The 9,367-nt window shown below is 30.1% G+C and overlaps 1 long non-coding RNA gene across 2 annotated transcripts; it reads right to left on the reverse strand.

Annotated features, from left to right (window-relative positions):
• Nucleotides 1–1,576: 1,576 nt before the first annotated feature.
• Nucleotides 1,577–7,435, reverse strand: LOC139891801 (uncharacterized). Of its 2 annotated transcripts, XR_011773844.1 has the most exons (5): nucleotides 7,221–7,435; nucleotides 6,856–6,923; nucleotides 5,933–5,997; nucleotides 4,543–5,533; nucleotides 1,577–1,712 (listed from the first exon to the last, which is right to left on the reverse strand). It is a non-coding gene; the product is annotated as an uncharacterized lncRNA (long non-coding RNA). The 2 variants fall into 2 exon arrangements; XR_011773843.1 differs by lacking the exon at nucleotides 1,577–1,712 and having other exon boundaries at nucleotides 4,432–5,533.
• Nucleotides 7,436–9,367: the final 1,932 nt, after the last annotated feature.

Here is a 9,367-nt window from a genome sequence, read left to right on the forward strand (position 1 = left end):
GCATTATATTCATCCAGTGTTTAATAAATATATAAAGCCCTTTATATCGCACTATATTGTCCACATTTAAAAGTAATTCTATTAAATTTGGAGCTCAATGTATTTGCGTTATTAGCACTACTTACATACTATTTTGACAGTTTGTGTATCTCAATTTCTATAACAAATTTAGCCCTAACAGCCACCTGATACAGATCAAGTGTTACTTTACACCTCAGCTACATATTTGGGCGTCAGTGTTGTCGCCATTATTACACTAAACATAAATAAGTGGTTAACTGCCATATCCAGGAATTGCCCTGCTTTTACTTTGCTTAGGTCCTGAAATTATTTAACTTTAAAGGACCCTGCAATATATAAGATAGGATAAGTGATATACATTGCTAACTTCCTCCTTCTCAGTTTTACTTTCTCAAAATTTACCCTTCTTAATTTGACAATGATTTACTTCTTTGTTTTATATGATAATTAATGCAATTTATACCAACAATAAGTATATTTAAAATCTATACTGCCCATACACCTTTGGTTTTTTGCAGGCAACATATACAAAAATCTTGCACCTGGAGTTATTCTCAAGCAAAATACCATTTCCTCCATGGGAACAACGACTGCTGATGTGTAATTTCGTACTCTAAATTAATAGCTAAATACCTATCACTTATCACACAATACAGGCAACTATAACCAGTTCGTGTAGTAATTAAACAAGTATTTGACCAATTCATTCCACAGAGAGCAGGCAATTAAAAACTTGAACTATTAATTATTCTATGATTTAAAAGGGGAGTTTTGTTGTAAAACTAATTAAACGCGAGAGTTAATTAAATTTAATTCAATAAGAGACAAAGGTATCCACTTAGATTCAATTTCCTAGGCTAAGATTGCTCTTTAAAACCGTTAATTGAACAATTATGATAATGCGACACTGTATTTATCTGTCGATTCCTACAGTTTAAGACTAGCCACCTAAGTATAGCTGTCGTTAACCTAGAGTTACTAACCAATTCACAATGATATTACTCAAGATTATAGTCTAACTTAGGTTCGTTTGGTGTCCCTTACAACCTCACAATTATTGCAACTAATTGTGAGCTTAACCACTATACGATTAATTTTATTATCGGTGTCCCTCATAAAATCTCACGTATTCCTAAATTATTCACGTTCAATAAGTTTAATGCACAGTATCATTTACTTAACACTTTGTTACGTTTTCAAGTTATAGTATATGTATCTATTTACATATAATTGTTCGCGAATCGTTGAGAACAATCGAAGGGTAATTGAATAGTTCAAAATTTTGAGATTCAACTTTACAGACTTTGCTTATCGTGTCGGAAACATTAAATCATATAAAGATTAAGTTTAAATTTAGTCAGAAATTTTCGGGTCATCACATTATATATTATTATTATTATATTATTATTATTATTATGAATTATTTATATATTATATTATATTCTTGTGCATAGTTGACTTGTAATTTTTGCTCCGTTGAGTCGTACGTTGATAGTTGGTTCATGTCTCGGTTCCGGATTTTCGAACGCCTTTTCGTATGCTTAGATATCTTGTACTTTGCGTTCTGCGACTTGTACTCTTGTCAATTTTTAGCCGTTATTCATCGATAAATTAAACCACTTGGAGTGTAACTTGTACGTTTGAGCATTTTGGACGTTTTAGTCTTTCAAATACATTTAGCAATTTATAACCTGATAAACAATACAAATAACACAAAGTTAAAACAATTAGACGCCAACCAATTTTGATAGTTGTGTGTGCCATTCAATATATATATATATATATATATATATATATATATATATATATATATATATATATATATATATATATATATATATATATATATATTGAAAGGATCAAGTGAGAACTTTTGATTGGGGAGAAACCACAAAATATTTTTTTTTTATTTTAATAAAAAACTAAGATTTGAAATTAATGGTAAAAATACCCCTATGCGTAAATAGGTTTCGTAAGTTCTCTACCTACCTACCTAAGTTTTCATGGATCCTCTCCTAATATATATAGTGTTTTAATCAAGAGGGAAACACTTTTTTGGGAGGAAGTAGGGGGAAATAATTTTTTTTTTCGTTTTTTTGAATTTTTTTTCAAACATAAAGATCACATGAAAATATGAACATTTAAAAAAGACACTTTGTGATAAATGCTATTATTTTGACGAGAAAACGCTCAAAGAAATAAATGATAACATGCATCATATGTAATGCCTTAATTAAAGTTTATTTTTTTAAGGGGCTAAAATTAGGGTTTAGAAATTAGGGTTTAGGATTTAGAAATTAGGGTTTAGAAATTAGGTTTTAGGGTTTAGAAATTACGGTTTAAATTTAATTTTTAACACGAACCCTAAACCCGAAATCATAAACCCTAAATTCTAAATCGGGCTATATTTTGAAAAAAAAACTTCACATAAGATGAAAAAAACTCTAAATAAAACATTAATTGTTATTATTTATTTCTTCGCGCGATTTTCCGTCAAAATAATAACATTTATCACAAAGTGTCTTTTTAAATGTTTATATTTTCATTTGATCTTAATGTTTAAAAAAACTTAGAAAAAAAAAAACAATTACTTCCTTCCCCCCAGTTCCCCCCAAAAAGTGTTCTCCTCCAGTTTTTAATCCCCTAATTTCTAAACTCTAATTTCTAACCATTTAAAATACACAGAAGCAAAATATTCATTGCAATGAATGTTATCATTTATTTCTTCGAGCGTTTATCCGCCAAAATAATAACATTCATCACAAAATGTCTTTTTAAATATTCATATTTTCATGTGATTTTAATGCTTGAAAAAAAAATTCAAAAAAAAAAAAAAAAGGAATAAAATTACTTCCACCCACTTCCTCTCAACAAAGTGTTTCCCCCTTATTATGACCCTATAGGCCTATATAATCATTCACATGTCTAGCCATCCATTTATAAGTATCCATTAAATGAAGATCCTTTAAAAGTCCATCTCATGATTATGACATCATAATCTCAAAGATTAACAATAAAATGACTAAAATACCCTTCAGATTAAAGAAATGGACGGGATCAAAATTGTAAATTAGGGGTTCTACAAAAATTATGATCAAACAAAGGGAAAAACACCCTAATTTCCTCTCAAAATATAAACGACTATCTTTGAAATCGAGATATCTCATTAACCTAATAAGAAAATTGCAGTGAGCGTCATTCTCAGGTTGGATGGATAGTATCAACATTATCATGAAGGTTAGTTTTTTTTTTTGCTTTTAACACATACATACTTAACGTGGAATTTTGAGTGCAAATTGATGTTACTTATTGGAACAGGATTTTTAAGATGGAACTGAAACATCGACAATTGGCACATTTCACCAGATTATTTATAATGTCATTATCACATTTTTGTGCTCACAGACTTGTGCAGTATCTCAGTTTTCGAAAAGATGACTGACATTTAATCAAGAGGGAAGTACCTTTTTGGAAGGAAGTGAGGGAAGTAAATTTTTTCGTTTTTTTTTTATTCTTTTTTTTCAGACATCAAGTTTAAGTGAAAATATGAACATTTAAAAAAGACACTTTGTGATTAATGTTATTATTTAGGCAAAAAAACGATCGAATAAATAATTGATAACATTCATCATGAGTAATGTTATTTCTAATAATATTTTTGGAACGTTGTTTTCTTTCATCTTATATGAAGTTTTTTTTCAAAATTCTAAACCGTTCGTGTTAAAAATTCAATCTAAACCCTAATTTCTAAACCGTAATAGCTAAACCCTAATTTTGAACCATAATTTGTGAACCCTAATTACTAAAAAAAAAATAATCAGAAGCATAATATTACTCATGATGCATGTTTTCATTTCTTCGAGCGTTTTTCCGCCAAAATAATACTCCCTCCGTCCCATCACAAGTGTCCACATTTTTATTTTAGGATGTCCCATTTCAAGTGTCCACTTTGTGTTTCAACCAATTAGAAGAGGTTATTCTGGAGAGAGAAGATTTCTGATTAGTTGAGAATGGAGTTAGTGGAATTTCCTAAAACTGTGTGCAAAAAGTAAGTGGACACTTGTAGTGGGACGGAGGTAGTAACATTTATCACAAAGTGTCTTTTTTAAATGTTCATATTTTCATGTGATTTTCATGCCTGAAAAAAAAAAAATTCAAAAAAAAAAAACGAAAAAAATTTACTTCCTCCCACTTCCTCAAAAAAAGTGCTCCCCTCTTAATTAAATCTCTCTATATATATTATCTCAATAGTCGTGGTGCGGGTTTTTTTTTCTTCTTGAACAACGATTGGGATCACCTGAGGGGGACTTTACCACCCGTTGCGATCATCTCCCGTTTCGACCATGTCGATACAGCGATAATAACCCCGCCCCCATCGCTGCCCGGGAGGAAACCTTGAAACCGATCAAATCTTTTTGCATGTATATTGTCCCTTTTAAGCCACTTTGATCATGGAGTGCTAATACACATCGACATTCTATTGCACACATCAAAGTTGTAACATCCGGAAAAGTGGAGTACCTCTTAGTGTACTGACATACTATTTTGATTATGTTCTGTTTTAAGCATACATATCACCATCGGTTTTCTTCAACCAATTCATGACCTACAATAAGCACACACATGCACAACTTCTGTAGTAAACATTCATTGATGGTGATTAAAAATTCTTGAGCCACATCAAAATGAAATTGATATTGCAAATTGAGTACTAAGGCTGACGATCATTAGCCACTAAACCCAAAACATCAAACATTCAATAGTGTTGTAAAACTCGGTATAACTCGATGAGTGGACATACAATTTGATAGGAAATTAGCTCTCCTTATCTAAATATAGTTTACGCATAATAAAGGTAGACAACTAAGATTCAAAATTTTTTTATCATAAACCACTCAATAAATGGAAGATAGAATAGAGCAGGTGGTTACATGGAAACGGTTTGCCAACCCAGCAAAAGTAAATTACGTTTGATTAATACAAGTATTAGATTGCTTTTGGAGCATTCCTTTCAGAAAGCGGTAGACTGTGAAGAAGCTATTTGAAGATATTGAAAATGCTTACCGCCGAATGAGAATGGAGCCTCAGCCTCCAGCAAGTAGTAAATTCAGTACTTTCATAAATTCTTTTGCTTAAGCTCCCTTGCATCAATGATTCTTATAGTCTAAATGACCATCAGTCTCAACGTTGAATAATATTATAAACACATTAGAGTCAAAATCGTGAATCAAAGCGAAGTCGAAATTTTTTTTTGTTTGGTTAACCAAAAAGTAAATGAAAAAATGACAGCTTAACACAAATTTGATCCTTGACGATCTTAAACACGTCTTTGGCCATGTTTTGTTGGTTAAATGCCAGTAGTAAGTTTGTTAAGGTAACTACATGTTGTCTTTTTCTGTTAAACATCAACTGGGATAGTACAATTAACAATTTGATTCTTTCTACACAATATCGAGAAGTTAACGTTTTAACCTGAATTCGGTCGAAAGCTTCAAAGTTTGGAGTAATCCACCTACAAAATATCATATAATAGTTAGGCTCAACTGGTTCTTACTCTTAATCGCTTTTGATACAAACATAACCAAGTAATAAAGTTCCCGACTAATATAAATTCACTATGTCAACATAGAGAATTTATAACATCCCAAAATTTTACATGTATTTATGTTTTAAAGACTGTATCACAATATTTTCAGAGAGAACATAATAGAATGAGAAGCATGGAGTTCTCAATAAAGTTAACATGACTAATTTGAGATAAAAAAAGAAAAATGCAGATCTAAAATATCCAAGTGACTACAGTACATCATATTCATGTGAAGTTATAAGTGAATATGAAAATAAGATATTTACTTGCAAAAAAAAGGATATTTACTAACCAAAAAAAAAGAAAGAAATATACAATTCTTACCTGACTCAAAGTAGCAAAACCTATGTATCTGTAGGCTTGTTAATCCAAATACCCATGACTTGATACTGCTATCAATCGATTATGACATAAAAACTGAAGAATCAATACAAGGCTACATAATTTTCATCACACAACATGCATATAAATACTAATGACTTGATACTGCTATCAATCGATATTGACATCAAAGACTAAAGAATCAACTCAAGGCTACATATTTTCATCACAGTTAACATGCATATAAAACTAAACAGTAGGATTATATAGAAAAAAATAGTATTACACACACACACACACATAATACTACACATTCAAAAATCAGAGAAAAATATATATTCTGCTGGGATTGTCCAATAACATGGATAAATGTCAAATGCAGTTGCATTTGACGGAATGTCATTGGATTTGCAATAAAAGGGATAAACTTTGGATTTTGCAATACATTATGCTTGTACCAAAACATGAAATAAGGCATATTAGCAGTGCAATCTCAACAAAGAACTAAAACAAATGTAATACATAGTAATCTCTTCAATTACATTCATCATTCTACAAACCCAAATCTGATATATTTCTTAAAAAACATCACTAATAATTGAACAAACGCATAATACACCATCAACATATGTAGAAAGTATTATCTGGTCGGAGGTCCCTAGGAAGCAGCCTCTCTGCTCTACAGAATAGGGAGGGACGACTTCCTCTACCTGGGGACCGATAGGTATCCGTGGGTGGAGGAATGACTTCCCTTTTACTTTAGGGTAGAGTAAAGGACTGTCTACATCTAACCTCCCTCATACTCCACTTTAGTGGAATTGGGTATTGTTGTTGTTGTAGTATTATAATTGACAACTACATCTAAAGTTTGATGTATATATATCATATAACATAATTCCATAGAAAAATAAAATAAAAAAGCTAACCTCAACACCACAAGAAGGAGATCTTCATTCTCAAAGGCCTTAATTCCTCAACAAAAATGGCTGATAAACTTACCAAAACCCGAATAAACTTATTTCAGATATTTTAAAAAGTCCCATCAAAATATTGTAATCACGCAAGAAAAATAAATAAATATAATCAATTACAAAATCAATGATTCATCTAAAATCCTGACCATAAAAGCATGAGACCACTCTTACAGATCGGCAATCAATAGACACATAAGTTTATTGTTGTTAGTAATTGAATATCTCCAACAATTATCATTATAAATTTTTAATTGATTATGCATAAATCGCAAGAACCAACTGAAAATATTCAATTTGTTCAGTAGAAAGAGTCAAACCTGAATTAATATGAAGGATTTCCTTAAGAAGGGATAAGGAAATGGATCTTAATGCTTTCAATCGCTAGACTGTTACTTCGTATCGGCGTTCGGTGTAGCCATTTTAATACCGCTCGATTAACCAAATCAGAAATACATCATAATAATTTTCATCAGTGGCGAGCATTTTGGGAGAAACCTAGGGTTTTTATGTGTAAAAATCGTGAATGAACGGAAGGCTTAAAACCCCTAAATTTGATTGTATATCCCGTATGTTTTTAATTTTAAGGGGTAATTTAGTCTGATTAGTATTAATCATTGAGATTATGACGTCAATCATGATGTGGAGATTTTAAGAGTGTGGATTAAGTGGATATTTAAATATGAAAGGCTAGGATTAGTTGAAAGAAATTTGGATGATGTAATATTTCATATTCGTAATATTTCATTTTTTTAGTTTTCCCACTTAATCATTTTCCTAATAGCTAAAATTGACAGTTGGTAATTTAAATTTAAATTAAATATAAACTAGCTTAAAGCCCGCGACTTCGCGAGGTTTCTTTATTGGTCTTATTCATAATTAATTTGGTCCAGTGAAAGCAAAATTTATTGTATTTAAATGATTAGTAGTATAGAGGTTTATAAAAAAAAAATTAAAATTGTAAATAATAGTAATACATGAAGTTCTATTTTTTGCTTATACTATAGGAGTTGTTTCGCATAGGTTATTCCAAAATTGTAATTTCTTAATGTACAGATGAATTGTGAAGATAGCGAACGCCTGTTGCTTGGTTAATAATATCTTCTGGATTTGGTTGAACGTTAGAGCGCGTAATTTTTCTGCCTGCAATGTTAAAAGAAAACAATAAGTTAAGGAAAACATAATATGTTTACTTTTGAAGTTATGTTATAAGATGTTACCTCGACTAAATAGTTTTGCATAGTATATAACTTTCCAATTTGTAGGAACATATTATTTTGATAATTTGACATGGATGCATTGTCTCCTTTATTAAAAAAGGACTTTCCAACAAATGTTTCAGATAGATTTTTTTTAAGGCTTCAACTTTATTTGTAATTATGTCCTTTTTTATTGTTTCTTCTTTGATTTTTTTTAAGGCTTCAACTTTATTTGTAATTATGTCCTTTTTTATTGTTTCTTCTTTGAGTAATTGAATGCGTTCGGGTTGATCTTTATACAATTATACTTGGTTCAATAGTAGCTGCACAGAGGAAACATATGAAAGGTTTAAATAATCATAACTATTAAATCTCAACCAAAAATACATATAATTATTAATTAGTAATACGAAATTATTTTAGATTTTTTTTTTAATTTTGGAACAGATTTATTAGGATAATTTTTTTTAATATTCGTGTGTCTTTTAATTTAATTGAATATTTGTTTTTTTTTTTTTTAAATTATCACTTATTTTAGAAGATATTGTTTGTTAGGTTATTAATTGAGTATTGCTTAATTTTAGAATATTATCCTATTGAATTTAGGTTGTTTTTAACTAATTTTCCTGAAATTTTGTGATCAAATTTGCTGTATATGCGGCAATTTTTTATTTATAAAACAACTTTGTTAATTTATTATTGGGTTAAATTGTTTTTATTATTATAAATACAATATATGCGCATTTGTACACTGGATTTGAAGGATTAATTAAGTTTAGCTGTAAAAATAAGGTTTAATGTATATATTTGTCAAACTATTCAAAGGAAATAGTTACATTATAAAAGAAACAATAAGTTTTGAAGTATTTGTTGAGAAGGACTTACCTGATGTAAAGAGGAGCATAGTATGTTAATAAGAAAGCTGCTACATCTTGGAACATAGGAAGTTGACATGATCATGGAAAATTTAGCATATTCTGGTAACAATGTCATATAATTAGGGATGTTATGATGATTCAATTAATATGGAAGTGTAAAGTGTAATAATTAAAGTTGTAAGAAACATACATGTGTGTTATACGGATCGCAAAACTTCTTTGTAAACCACATTTTTTGTGGTTTTAACATCGTTACGGTTTTCATCTAGAATGATGACTTTCAACCCTTTTTTGTTTGTAACCATGAAACAGCTACGTACAATTGGTCGTGGGTAAACACTGGCTTTCGCAGAAACAACCCCACATTGGACAACGATTGACCTTAACTCT

Source organism: Rutidosis leptorrhynchoides, chromosome 2 (assembly GCF_046630445.1).
Source record: "Rutidosis leptorrhynchoides isolate AG116_Rl617_1_P2 chromosome 2, CSIRO_AGI_Rlap_v1, whole genome shotgun sequence".
Lineage (NCBI taxonomy): Eukaryota > Viridiplantae > Streptophyta > Magnoliopsida > Asterales > Asteraceae > Rutidosis > Rutidosis leptorrhynchoides.